This window comes from Aegilops tauschii, chromosome 1 (assembly GCF_002575655.3).
Source record: "Aegilops tauschii subsp. strangulata cultivar AL8/78 chromosome 1, Aet v6.0, whole genome shotgun sequence".
NCBI classification, from domain to species: domain Eukaryota; kingdom Viridiplantae; phylum Streptophyta; class Magnoliopsida; order Poales; family Poaceae; genus Aegilops; species Aegilops tauschii.
Genome location: NC_053035.3, coordinates 150,541,211 through 150,553,811, shown reverse-complemented (window position 1 = coordinate 150,553,811; position 12,601 = coordinate 150,541,211). Strand labels below are relative to the sequence as shown.

At 45.2% G+C, this 12,601-nt stretch overlaps 1 long non-coding RNA gene across 1 annotated transcript; it reads left to right on the top strand.

Moving 5' to 3' along the window:
- Positions 1–6,178: 6,178 nt before the first annotated feature.
- Positions 6,179–7,405, top strand: LOC141039314 (uncharacterized). The gene is made up of 3 exons (XR_012200242.1): positions 6,179–6,432; positions 6,802–6,831; positions 7,283–7,405. It is a non-coding gene; the product is annotated as an uncharacterized lncRNA (long non-coding RNA).
- The last annotated feature ends 5,196 nt before the right edge of the window (positions 7,406–12,601 follow it).

Sequence of the window (12,601 nt, the reverse complement as noted above, 5' to 3'; positions counted from 1 at the left end):
CGTGTGTCGCAGATCGAGACGTGCTGCCTCGGCACCGTCAAACGGAGAAACGATGCACTTCCTCCCTCTCCCCCAGCGGACGGGATGCGGCCGGATCAGTGACCAACGGTGAGAGAGAGAGAGGCCACCGCACTCCCTTTCCCCCGGCGGACGGGATGCGGCCGGATCAGTGACCAACGGTGAGAGAGAGAGGCCACCGCACTCCCTTTCCCCCGGCGGATGGGATGCGGCCGGATCAGTTACCAACGGTGAGAGAGAGAGAGAGAGGCCACCGCAGCCTTGTGTGAGATACTCTGAAGAGCGACAAACCAGGCAGGCAGGCTCCATTGTATATAGTGAGCGGACTACCTTTTTCTCCATAAAAATCGTTTTATATTCTGTGTACGTGCCATTGAGCGCTATAACTTTATTTAAAAATAACGCGGCAACGCGTCAAGTCGAACTTTGTTTCGTGCACGCGTGGTACACGGCCTCCCTAGGTAAACAACCGCTGCAGGCGTTCAAATTAGCATGTGGGCTGCCATTTCATAAAGAAATGAGCTCCACCGTGTACCCGCGCGGGTGTGGCTGGGCACGAAGCGTGAGTACGTGCACGGTGCACCTATTCTCTTCTTGTATATGTACACCACCTACGTGGGGTTGTGTGAGAGAGATACAAACCTAGAGAGATATAGTGTGTGGGTTCTTGAGAGTTTTTTGGGGGGGGGGTCAATCAAAAAATGTAACATATGCAATGTGTGTGAAATAGAGTCATGGATATAACATATATATAGAGGGGGCGATCCACGAGAAGAGAGTGGAGGTATCATCGGCTTGAGGTGTCCATAGAATCGAAGAGAGGGATGATGTGTGTGTGTGCGCGCGCGCGATCGATAAAGAGTGCCATCGAATTTGTGTGTGCCCACGTCAAAGATATAGAGTGGCTGGCCTACTAGAACGTGAGATGGGACATGTGCAGTTTGTCTCTGTGGCATGGATACCTACCTGCAGCGCTCGACTATCGGTGTGTGGTGGGGGAAGTGGGAGGCCCAATTAACTATAGAGGTACAATGGCTGGTATATGTGTGGAGGAGGAGAGAGGCCTACCTCATGTATTAAGGAGATCGATCTGCCTCATGTATTAAGGGAGATCGATCGGCATCCATGCATATGTGCAGGAGAGGAATAAGGTTGGGAGAGAGACAGAGCTAGAGTGTTGGAGGGGGTGGTAGTGGAGTTGCTTCTAACAAATGGTGGGATAGGCTTGCTAGACAAACGGAGGGCATGCCCGCAATATCAATAAGAGAGGAGATGGCTGCTTGTTGTCTGTGCACGTGCGTGTGAGAGACGGGTCAGGAGGCATGCACGAATGATGAGGGGGGATGATGTGGCTGTGGTAAGCAGACGTAACTACATAGGAAGATCAATCGCCCTTTGTTAGAGAAAGGAGAGACATAACTTGTGCGGTACGTTGATCGATGGGGGGGTAGTTAAAGTCGATCTAGGTATATGTTGGGAGATCGATCGGTATACATGCATGTGTGTGTTAGAAGCAAATGAGGCACGAGGAGAAGGATAGAGAGAGAGGGATGCATGTAGGAGGTGGTACGAGAGGCATACTATATCGAGGGGGGAGGAGTGTGCGAGTACGAGAACGATGAAAAGAGTGGTGGGAGTGAGGCATGGACGGTGACAAGAGAAGAGGGGAAGCTTGTGTTTGTTCTAGGCACACCTGGCTAGAGAGGCATATCGATCGATGTGTGCCATAAAGAAGGAGCTGGGGGCCTACACACACCGTGGGTGAACGACCTAAAGTGAAAAGACGAATTTGCGCGATGGAGCTAGAGAATGCTGAGGGAGGGTGAGAGGAATGCGGGTGTGTGCATGCACAAGAGAAAGTTAGCGCTAGCTACAAAGATAAGAGGGTTGTGTGGGTGTAAAAGACGAATAGAGATCATATATACTTCATTATAAAAAGCGAATTCGGATATTTGAAGAATTTATCATAGTGTTTCAAACCGACGCATGTGTGAATATATATAACGGTGATACACATGGTGTGGTTATGAACATGTTATACTACATTTAATATATTTTATCTCTACTCTTATAAAAAACTGAGTTGTTGATGATGGTGTGCCTGCCATCCTGCATTATAGGTCGTCCGATTTATATCTGGCGGATAGCAAGGAAACTTTGATGGTTGAAGTTGGCAACAATCATGATTGTAGATTCTTATTGAAATAGAGAAACGAATTCAAATTTAGTTCGAATTGCAGTGGTAGTATAGACATTTGGAATGCACTAAAATGTTGGTATGAGTAGGTTACATGCATTATACAGCAAGCGAAAAAAATTAATCGGACATAACATGGATTCATGCTCCCTCCTTCCATCTATATAGGGCGTAATGAGATTTTTAAGACCGCCTTTGACTATTGACAAGATTAATAGTACATGACATGCACAATGTGAAAATTATATCATTGAAAGAACCTTTCACAGACGAATTTAACGGTGTGCTTTGTGTAAGTTGCATGTTATATAACATTGCTCTAATATTTGGTCAAAGTTAGCATCGAAAAACGCATTAGGCCCTATATAGATGGAAGGAGGGAGTAGCTTTGAATAGCATTTGTATAGAAAAATTGGGCAAGACTATCTCTTTGTGTGGTGTGAATAGTTTTATTTTTTTCGTTTTCTTTTTGGTTGAGGGAAGTGCGAATTGATTTGGTACATACAAGTACAATATTACTACACGTTAGGCTTGTCCCTAAAATTCAACCCGTGTCTTGTTATATCCCGAAAATTCAGATATCGTGCTCCCAAAACTGGCGCGTTCACAACCCATGCCTTGCTATCCCGAAATTACAACGCGCGCGAAAACTCCCTCCAGCTGCCAAATCCCGACACGCAAAATCCCCCTTCTAACCTTGAGCCGAAAGGGCCGCTAGTTCAAATCGATGGGGGATACTTTTGTAACACACCCTACATTTTGGAGAAGCGCGTCCCAGTCATGCTTCACCCCCTCCCATCGCCCCCTTTTCGCCATTCGAAATCCCAGGCCGCCATAACCTCTCCGCTCTAGCCGTGAAACCCCACCCTCCTCCGTCCGCCACGTCACCGCTGCCCAGCCGGAGCCTCTTCCCCGACGACGACGTCCACCGCAACAGCTCGACGTCCCTCATCCACCTCCCCGGATGAGGATCCGTCGTCCATCTCGCCGTCCCGCCGGTTCAGCCGCCCCGTCCTCCACCTCCAAGGAGCTGCTCCGACGATCGCCTCGTCTATCGTGGCTGCTCCATCCCCACAGCGCCGCCTTAACCTGCTCCACCGAAACCGCAGCATCCTCACCGACTCCTCGGACGAAGCCGAGGCCTACTCGGCGCCACCAAAGAGGTTGTACATGCATCGCATAGCACCTTCTCCTTAACTCGACCTCCCGGCGCCGACGGTGCTCCATCCCGCACCCCCATGGAGCGGCTACCTTGAAGCCGGCGCCGCGGGCGACATCTCCACGGCGGCTCTCCCCCAGTGCGAGGCCCCTTCGGCGGCGGCGTCCATACCTGCCGGATCTGCTGCTGCTGCTCCGGCTCTCGCTCGCTCGCGCTGCTGCTCCGGCTCTCGCTCGATCGCTTGCTCGCCCAGCTGCTACTGCTGCTCTCCCCCTCGCTCGTGGTGCTGCTCTGCTCCAATTAAGCCACACTTCAGTCGACTGAATCCACTTTTGGGTCAGTCGATTTTCAAGGGTTGGGGGGCTCGCCGGAGTTAAGGAAGAACCACCCGCAGTGGGGACGGGGGCTCGCCGGAGAGGTACCCCACTATCTATCTTAGGGTTCAGGGTGGGGGCGGGGGGCCTAGAGGGCTGGCCGGGGCGGCGGTGGCGAGTTGTTTCGCGGCGGCGAGGCGGCACTGGGTCCGGCGGTTCGGCCGGTGGTGGCTGGCGGCTCAGGGGGGTGCAGGTTGAAGATGAACTGTAGGCCCTCCCTAAACTACATGTCAAGTGCCTCTCTGCTACCATTGCGTTCAGTTTCGACAGTAGCATTCAGGCTCCACATTAAATTTCAGCTTCGACAGTTAAGTTCAGAGTCAACAGTTTTTACCTCATCTGTTGTAGTCAGGTGGTTTTTGGTGATGTTAATTTTACATCCATTTTACATCATCTATTGGAGATGCTATTAGAATCCCACTTGAGCTTGACGATGGCTATCTTGTGCTGCTTCAGCCTTGACGTCTTACGGCTCACCGGAGCTGCTCCAACGACAGAACGATCCATCACAACAGAGCAGTGCCTTGGACGCCGTCTACAGATTCCTCAGACCTCCCTCCACACCTCCGACAGCCACCTCTGCCTCAACTGCTTCAGCGACCAACCCAATGATGCTGAGGTCGACACGGCTACGGCAAAGAGGTTGTACACTTGTTGCATCACTTATTACTATACATTCACGTCGATCCATTAGGGCTATTTTGGTTCAACGAAAAAACGTCGATCCACTGGTTGTTACCATCACTCTACATTTCTGCATGCTCTCCTTACATAATCTCACCATATTTTTTTCGTATGCATGTCAGATATTGTACACAGTCATGCTGAACATGTAGAGAAAAAGAGAAGAGTTTTGCGCGGCAATAAGTGGGTTCATTGGCAAACCCTCCCCACCCCTCTCGAGATTGTAATCCAGAGGAAGATATCTGTTCTGAGGCGGATTCAGACACCGCTGACCACTCCTATTTACCCCCCAAGGTGTTTGCTCTACCTTGGCATGATGATGTTAGTCATATCATGCATATGTTGCCTTGCAGTGCCTACTTTTGACATCATATATGTCATCTGCTTAGTTTAGACATGTTCTGTAATGCCACCTGTTTAGTTTCTATATCATATATGGGAATTATGCAGTCTCATGTCTTTTAGCCAGCCATAATATATGTGAAATGTGCAATGCCATCCTGTTTAACCAGGCATCTTATATTTGAATGATATCTTGCCCATCCTTTTCTTCATTACATTTCCATTTGTCGACAATGTTTGTACATTAAACTACTCTTCCTGTGAATCAGCCATTTGGGTGGGAGATGGAAAAATATGGAGTGAAAACAAGGCCTTCAGAGCAGACAGTGCTACCTGTCGAACCAGATCTCTTGTTGGGTCCCGATAGCTCCTCAGAGATGGATTCAGAGACAGATGACCAGTCCTATTACCCCACTGAGGTGTATGCTCTAACTTGGCACGGTTATACTACTCATATCATGCATACGGTGTCTTGCATTGCATAGTTTAGACATCATATACACAATATTCAACACCATGTTCTTAGTTAAGACATCATATCGAATGCCCTCTGTTTAGCATATAAATCACATATGTGAATTAAATGATGCGATCCTGATTACTTAGATAACATGTAGGTGAATTATGTCATGCGATCCTGTTTAGTTATTCATCATATCTTTGAATTATGTTATGCTATGCTATCCAGTTTAGATAGACATCATATATGTGAAATTATGTCATGCTATCCGTTTTAGTTAAACAATATACATGTCAACTATTTCATGCCCTCTTTTTTCCACACTATCTATTGCATCTGTCTCTCATACAATGTCTGTACATTCAACTATGTTTCCTGTTTATCAGCCATTTGAATTGGAGCGGGTGATGCCAGTATCTAGCGGACTAAAAACATGGTCTTTGAATAAAACAGTGCTACCTCTTGGTGGAGATAGCACCCCGGTTGTACATGCACAAGAACCAGCCCTACCACACATAACCCAAACTCTCGCAGATTGTACCCCTACTGCGATGGACAGAGAACCAGCTTCACCCAATCTAACCCCAACCCCAGCCGATAGTAACCCAGTTCCTGTTGACACAACACCATCTCCACCATAGAGCTCCCAAACAAGAGCAGTTAGTAAGGCAGCTCCAGTGCCCAACGGGCCAGTACTATCATGGCGAACCCCAACTCCACCAGTTAGTACGCCTATTCCTGTGGAGGAAGCACAACCAGCTAGTCGTAGTTTAGCATCTATCGCATTTGATGTTGTTAAATCATATGTGCGTATCTTCCCATCTTGGAAATATTATACTGAAAATGAAGGAAAATGCCAGTTGCAAGTGTTTGTCCAGGAGTTATGTGTAAGTAATGTTATTCATGGCAATTACTTTGCTTTGTCCCATACATCCTACCTCCATGATGGTTATAATACAGCAAATTTTCCCATTTTTCTCTATAGAGAAGGACCGATTTGGAAACTCGGGATGAGGTAACCTGTGCTAATACCTCTGCTATCTTCAAGAATGCTTGGTGGCAGTATCGGAATTACCTTAAGAAAACGTACTTCACCGGCAAAGAAACTCATCAAATTCCCTTACGTTCTCCTGAGACACATTTACTGGACGATGACTGGGAACGCCTTGTTCTGTACTGGTCCCGAAGCAAGAATGTGGTAAGGTCTATGAGCTCATTTTCTATTTTTTAGTATTATATTCTTGCATCTTACTGTACTCTGTTCATGTAGAACAAGTTCCTAAACCTGAAGAACAACTGTTCTAATTTAAGATTCCATTGCTATCATAGTTCAAAAAAGCGGTTGGCGTTAATTGTGCGTTTTGCCACTGCCTTGCGCTTTACTGACCAAAGCGCACGCTTATGCGCAGTTATGCATAGATTATGCGTAGTTATGCGCAATGCGTTTTGCCAACGCCTAGAGCCTAGGCACGCTTAAGCGCTCGCTTATGCACGCCTTTTTTTAACTATGATTGCTTTGCTCTTGTATCACTGTATTTACTCATACAAACTTATTTTTAAATTGAAGGATCCAATCGAAACTCCAATGGAACAGCAGGTATGTTCACGCATGTTTCTTTAACAGGTTTGCTCTTATCAATAGCTCTGTTGATTTCAATTTCAATTGTGTATACAGTTGACTTTCATATCATGCACATTACTAGCATCACAACAGAGCCAATAGTGTTGTTGTACATGTAGACCCGTGGTACCCATCTGAAATCTTGTTGTGCCGTGTAGTTTCCCATGCTTTGTATTCTTTCACTGCTGCTTTGTCTTGAACTGGTATGATTTGAACCGTGTCTCTATTTTGATTTGGCAAGACAATGCAGTGACCATAGGACATAGATATATGTTTGTTTGATGCTTTTATTATGTACTAGTACTTGGCAATAGAAGACTTGGTAGTTTAATCCTGTCCACCTTACTAATGAACTGGTTCACCGAAATGAGTTTCATATACTAGTACATGCTAAACTTGTTATGTCTTTGCTTGTTTCTTCTTTTAGAATGCTGACAGAATATTGGGGAAGAGTGCCTTGTTAAGCAATGGTAAAGGAAGTAATGCAGATAAGGTTCAGGATAGTGACACATCCTTGTTGGTCTCCAACAAAGCTGATAAAACAGCTAAGGAAGACTATCTTGAAGACAGCGAGACAACCCCAAAGTCCTGTCTTGGTTTAGTGTTCGAGTTACTGGGCACTACCGCTTGCACAAGCTATTCAAACTCACTATCTGAATCAGTTCGGTTTCTTGAGTCTCAACTACAACCTAAAAGACATCGATCAGCTATGCTGTGACAAGAAGCGGAAGGACTGCGGAAGTCCCTGGAGCATTCAGATGCATACTTTCTGGTGCAACAGCAAGCGTTGGAGGATTTTAGCGCCAAACAGGACAAAGCTAATCAGCTTGCTAAGCTTATTGCCAGCATGGTGGATACCCAGGATAACGTTTCTTGAGCTCTTCTGAAGTTGTTTCAGTTATGCTCTTGTTTTGCTGGCGCGTTTATTTGCACTGGTGGCCAATTTTGACGGCAAGTGTATGTAATGTGCTGCTTTGTTCCCTATATTTGCACTGGTGGCGAACTTTGATGCCCAGTGGATGTAATATGTGTAATAGAGGTAATAGGCTAGTGTTAATTGCTTGCTTATTTATTTCCTTATTGTCTTGTTTAGTTGTTTGCTTGTAGTCACTGCAGTTCTTTTTCTGTTTTTTTCTAGTGGCCACAATAGCCTATTTTTGGTAACTAGGCCAAAATAATCGTGGCAACACACGGACTGTTGTAACCATGGGCCTCCTGCAGGCCGAATGATCCATGGGCCTTCGTCCGGCCGTAGGATCCATCGGCCTTCTATACGGGCCTTAGGGTCCATGGGCCTTCTACGGGCCGTAGGGTCCATGGGCCTTCTACGGGTCGTACGATCCATGGGCCTTCTACGGGCCGTACTATCCATGGGCCTCATACGGGACGTAGGATCCATGGGCCTTCTACGGGGCGTATCATCATTTCGCCAATCATGGGCCATACTATTCGTGGACCATAACGGGCCGTTAATAGGCCGTATTTGATAACTCTATGAAAACAGCCCAACGGTTTTTTTTGACATGAAAACGGCCCAATGTATTAACGGTCTGCAAACGGGCCGACTGTAACGATGGGCTGAATTTGGCCCACAAGAAGAAAATGACAGTAACGGGCCGTATGTAACCGAATGCTGCAAATGAGCCCAAGAATCAATGGGCCCTGAGAAGGCCGAAAGATAACTTGGGCTGGAAACAGCCCAATGGAATAACGGGCCGTTAATGGGTATAAAGTGATACACTGTTCATTACGGGCCAGTTTCACCACGGGCCGTTAATGGGCCAAGAGTTACAAAGGTCCTCATATGGTCCGAAAGAAGTCATGGGCCACACATGGGCCGGAAGTTAAAACGGGATGAATCATATTGGACGGCCCAGATGACACTACTGGGCCTAATTCGGATAGGGCGTAACGGGCCCTGGGTTAGCGGGCTGTAAATGGGCTATATGCGAACAGGCCGTTAACAAGCTTTCCGTGGGCCGGCCCGCCACCTTTTGACCAAGTCAAACGGGCCGGCCTTTTCACAGGAATGGGCCTTTGTTGGGCCATGCCACATGTCGCCGTATCATAGGCGCCTTCGGTCCAATGAGCGGATGACATCTGTCCCAACGGTGAGCCGACACGTGTTCCCTCCAGCCAATGATGATTTTACACATGGAAAATCCCCATTGGTCAGGGCTGTTAATGGGTTATCGGATCCAAAACCCGACCCGATAGCTTAACGGCATTCCGTTACGGTGGATGCCACGTGTCGGTCACCCTTGACGAAAGCACTTCTGTGACGCGCGATTTATCGTCATGGAAGTGGACACTTCCGTGATGATAATTTTGGTAATGTCATGGAACACTTCTACGACAGCACAGGTATGACTATCTTGATTCTGTCATAAATTTGTCATGGATGTACATGCATGACAAAAAACGCGACCTACTGTGACAAACACGTATCATCACGGAAGTGTATTTTTTTGCAGTGGCACTGTTGATTATCTGTCAAAGTGTGCTGCACAAAAGCTCCCTATGGAACCAGGAACCTTTGTCCTCCATCTGACTCAACCATCCGTATCCCCACTGACAATGGCTAGGAAGAGGAGGAAGCTGGCATTCGGCAAGCCTTTGATACGTCTCCAACGTATCTACTTTTCCTAACGCTTTTCCTCTTGTTTTGGACTCTAATTTGCACGATTTGAATGAAACTAACCCCGGACTGACGCTGTTTTCAGCAGAACTACCATGGTGTTATTTTGTGCAGAAACAAAAGTTCTCAGAATGGAGCGAAACTTTGCGAGGATTTTTTATACAATAAATAAGAATTTCGGGAGCCAAGATCCACCGGAGAGGGGCACCTAGGTGGGCACAACCCACCAGGGCGCGCCCCCCTCTCCTGGCGCGCCTAGGTGGGTTGTCCCCACCTTGTGGCCCCGCAGACCCTGAAACCGACACTATAAAATCCTATTTTTCCAGAAAAAATCAGGGATAAATAATTATCACGATCCACGAGACGGAGCCACCGTCACCTCCTATTCTTCATCGGGAGGCCAGATCTGGAGTCCGTTTGGGGCTCCGGAGAGGGGGATCTTCATTCTTCATCATCACCAACCCTTCTCCGTCGCCAACTCCATGAAGCTCCCCACCGGGAGTCCGTAATTCCTTCGTTGGCTCGCTGGTCGGTGAGGGGTTGGATGATATTCATCATGTAATCGAGTTAGTTTTATTAGGGCTTGATCCCTAGTATCCATTATGTTCTAAGATTGATGTTGCTATGACTTTGTCATGCTTAATGCTTGTCACTTTGGGCCCGGATCCATGAACTCAGATCTGAACCATTTATGTTATCATAATTATATCCATGTTCTAGATCCGATATTGCAAGTTATAGTCACCTACTATGTGTTATGATCCGGCAACCCCGGAGTGACGGTAACCGGGACCACTCCCCGTGATGACCGTAGTTTGAGGAGTTCATGTGTTCACTATGTGTTAATGCTTTGTTCTGGTTCTGTATTAAAAGAAGGCCTTAATATCCCTTAGTTTCCAATAGGACCCCACTGCCACGGGAGCGTAGGACAAAAGATGCCATGCAAGTTATTTCCAAAAGCACGTATGACTATTTATAGATTACATGCCTACATTATATTAAAGAACTGGAGCTAATACTGTATCGCCCTAGGTTATAACTGTCTCATGATGAATATCATCCAACAAGTCATCGATCCAATGCCTGAAAATTTATCTTATATTGTTCTTGCTAAGTTACTACTACTGCTGTTACTGTTACACTTGCTACAAAATTACTGCTATCACTGTTACCGTTACTACTGCTACTATTATCAAAACTATCATACTACTTTGTTAATGATCACTTTGCTGCAGATAATTAATCTCCAGGTGTGGTTGAATTGACAACTCAGCTGCTAATACCTTCAAATATTCTCTAGCTCCCCTTGTCGAATCTATAAATTTGGGTTGAATACTCTACCCTCGAAAACTGTTGTGATCCCCTATACTTGTGGGTTATCAAGACCTTTTTCTGGCGTCGTTACCGGGGAGCATAGCTATATTCGTTGAGTCACTTGGGATTATTATCAATTTATCACAATGAAGAATCTGAAGGATGCTAAGACTAAGATATTTCCCTCAAAGACGAGGGGAGGTAAGGAACTGCCATCCAGTTCTGCTTTAGATTCACCTTCTGTTATAAGTAAACTTGCAACACCACCCCATGCTATCAATTATAATATGTCGCAAGTTATTGATGATTCTACTTCTGCTATGGATAATGCTTATGATGATGCTAGTACCTTGCTTGATAATGATGATGTGCCACTTAGTGAATTTCTTGATGAACAAATTGCTAGAGTAGTACAACATGATGTTGTTGAATCTAATGATGAGCTTGAAACTGAATCTCCTGAAACACCTGCTAGAACTAGTCTTCCTAGATATGAATTGCCTAAGGTACCGGAAGGTTATGTTATGAGTGAGGAGACTACTAGAGATATTCTTGCTTGCAGAGATAGAAATGATCTAGAAAAATTATTATGCAAGTATAAAGAAAAATCTCTTAATGCTAGAATGAAATGTGATCCAAAGTTTGCTACTTCACCTATCTTTATTGATGATAAGGTTTATGAATTCTCTGTCGACCCAGAGTTGATTGCTTTGGTTAAATCTGATCCTTTCCATGGTTATGAAACTGAAACTGTTGTGGCACATCTTACTAAGTTGAATGATATAGCCACCCTTTTTACACATGATGAGAAAACTCGATATTACTTTATTCTCAAATTATTTCCTTTCTCATTAAAGAGTGATGCTAAAGCTTGGTACAATACTCTTGCTCCTGGTTGTGTGCGTAGTCCCCAGGATATGATATATTACTTCTCTGAAAAATATTTCACTGCTCATAAGAAACAAGCTACTTTACAGGAAATATTTAACTTCGTGCAAACTAAAGAAGAGAGTCTTCCACAAGCTTGGGGGAGGCCTTGCCAGTTACTTAATGCTTTGCATGATCATCCTCTTAAGAAAAATGAAATACTTGACATCTTCTATAATGTACTAACCGATGCTTCTAGGGACTTCCTAGATAGTTGTGCTGGTTGTGTTTTCAGGGAACAGACTATTGGACAAGCTGAAGAATTATTGAATAACATATTGAAAAATTATGATGATTGGAATCTTCCTGAACCACCGCCTAAACCCACTCCGAAGAAGAGGGGTATATTATATCTCAGTTCTGAAGATATGCAAGAGGCAAAGAAATCTATGAAGGAAAAGGTATTAAAGTTGAGGATGTTAAAAATTTACCTCCTATTGAAGAAATACATGGGCTTAATACACCACCACTGCCTAAGGTGGTAGAGGTAAATTCTCTAATGAAATTCAATGATAATGACAATCCTCACAATATGCATCCTAGCCAATGCCTTTATGGGTTTGAATACTATATTAGAAAGCAAGATCACTTCAATGCCAATGTTATGAAACAATTGAAATATAATTCTGATATGATTACTCGCCTTAGTGACTTGTTATTTAGAATCTCAAATGATGTTAGAGGTGTTGGAAAACATGCTTCTATGGTTCAAACTCAATTAGAACAAGTTGCTAAATCTCAAAGAGAATTGCTTGATGAAATGAATCATAACATACATGACTTTGCTGTTAGAGTTGCAACTAGAGTAGGTAAAATGACTCAGGAACCACTTTATCCTGAGGGACACCCAAAAAGAATAGAATAAGA